Source organism: Schistocerca serialis, unplaced genomic scaffold, assembly GCF_023864345.2.
Source record: "Schistocerca serialis cubense isolate TAMUIC-IGC-003099 unplaced genomic scaffold, iqSchSeri2.2 HiC_scaffold_1091, whole genome shotgun sequence".
Taxonomy (NCBI): Eukaryota; Metazoa; Arthropoda; class Insecta; order Orthoptera; family Acrididae; genus Schistocerca; species Schistocerca serialis.
Window position 1 is genome coordinate 87,501 of NW_026047284.1, and position 2,578 is coordinate 90,078.

Here is a 2,578-nt window from a genome sequence, read left to right on the forward strand (position 1 = left end):
CCCCCCCTCACCGGCCGGGGACGGTCCCACCCAGCCACCGCCGCGTATCGCCTCACACCCAGATCCCCTTTCACGTTCGTGGGCATGGTGGGTCCCCTTTCACGTTCGTGGGCATGGTGGGTATCCCTGAAACAACCGGTTAATAGCTCGACCGATCGTCGCCAACACTGATTCACCTCTAGCGAGAACAACCGCACCACAACGGGTTACCGGTTGTTCATTTGCGTAACGTCACCAGCAAACGTACACGTCCATCGCCATTTGCAACGAGTATTGCATGCCTGTGTCAGGTGTCACAACACACTACGTCTGCCCACATAGACGCAACAACATGTGCACGCCTAGAGAACACGTGGAAGGTAGACCCCGTACGTATGCGGTGTCCATTGCGCGAACGACTGTCAGCCCGCCTCTGCAGCATGTCGCAGATGTGGAACGCGGTGCAACATGCTATCACGGTGTGTGAGAAGAGACGACTACGTCCGAATACACGCTCCACTACATCAACAGACTGCTCATGCTGATCGCCATCCAGGGCGTCCGTTCCTCCCACACGTCTGTATGGCGTACCACACTGCAATCCAGCTCTTATAGGGAGACGACACGTAGCTGCGTGCACAATATTTGGACTGTATGGTCCGCCGTTGCTAGGCGCTGTCGTCATACGGTCACATGGGCCACGATGTATCATTCAGTACATACGGAGCAATGTGCAGTACAGTTTGTGGGTTTTGCGTACATCGGCGGACAGGTGACAGGCCGTACCACAACGTAGGCTGAGTACGTCGGCATGCGAAGGGCATTGAACATGCAAACTTCTCACCGACCAGCTTGCGAAGGCAGGGGGGAAGGGGGGGGGGCATGTACGTCCTGCTGCTATCCACACTACAGTGTATAGCAGGAGCATGTGGAAAGTCAGCAACACCTGCAAGGTGTTTAACATGACGCGATACACAGGGGACCGGGCAGTGCGAGTAGCGAACTATATTGCGAGGGTTGCGGTTAGGCAACACTACACTACTTTAACGGGTTGCATAACAATTACAGAGCAGGTTCAGCGACAACGTGCGTCAGGTTAAGGCGCAATATAGTTTAGGTTACGGCGCACTTTAGGTTAGGTTAAGGCACATTATAGGTTAGGTTAAGGCACAACATGGGTTACGTTAAGGCACAACATGGGTTACGTTAAGGCACAACATGGGTTAGGTTAAGGCACAACATGGGTTAGGTTAAGGCACAACATGGGTTAGGTTAAGGCACAACATGGGTTAGGTTAAGGCACAACATGGGTTAGGTTAAGGCACAACATGGGTTAGGTTAAGGCACAACATGGGTTAGGTTAAGGCACAACATGGTTAGGTTAAGGCACAACATGGGGTTAAGGTTAAGAGCACAACATGGGTTAGGTTAAGGCACAACATGGGTTAGGTTAAGGCACAACATGGGTTAGGTTAAGGCACAACATGGTTAGGTTAAGGCACAACATGGTTAGGTTAAGGCACAACATGGGTTAGGTTAAGGCACAACATGGGTTAGGTTAAGGGCACAACATGGGTTAGGTTAAGGCACAACATGGGTTAGGTTAAGGCACAACATGGGTTAGGTTAAGGCACAACATGGGTTAGGTTAAGGCACAACATGGGTTAGGGTTAAGGCACAACATGGGTTAGGTTAAGGCACAACATGGGTTAGGTTAAGGCACAACATGGGTTAAGGTTAAGGCACAACATGGGTTAGGTTAAGGCACAACATGGGTTAGGTTAAGGCACAACATGGGTTAGGTTAAGCACAACATGGGTTAGGTTAAGGCACAACATGGGTTAGGTTAAGGCACAACATGGGTTAGGTTAAGGCACAACATGGGTTAGGTTAAGGCACAACATGGGTTAGGTTAAGGCACAACATGGGTTAGGTTAAGGCACAACATGGGTTAGGTTAAGGCACAACATGGGTTAGGTTAAGGCACAACATGGGTTAGGTTAAGGCACAACATGGGTTAGGTTAAGGCACACATGGGTTAGGTTAAGGGCACACCATGGGTTAGGTTAAGGCACAACATGGGTTAGTTAAGGCACAACATGGGTTAGGTTAAGGCACAACATGGGTTAGGTTAAGGCACAACATGGGTTAGGTTAAGGCACAACATGGGTTAGGTTAAGGCACAACGATGGGTTAGGTTAAGGCACAACGATGGGTTAGGTTAAGGCACAACAGTGGGTTAGGTTAAGGCACAACATGGGTTTAAGGGTTAAGGCACAACGTGGGTTAGGTTAAGGCACAACATGGGTTAGGTTAAGGCACAACATGGGTTAGGTTAAGGCACAACATGGGTTAGGTTAAGGCACACCATGGGTTAGGTTAAGGCACAACATGGGTTAGGTTAAGGCACAACATGGGTTAGGTTAAGGCACAACATGGGTTAGGTTAAGGCACAACATGGGTTAGGTTAAGGCACAACATGGGTTAGGTTAAGGCACAACATGGGTTAGGTTAAGGCACAACATGGGTTAGGTTAAGGCACAACGTAGGTTAGGTTAAGGCACAACGTGGGTTAGGTTAAGGCACAACATGGGTTAGG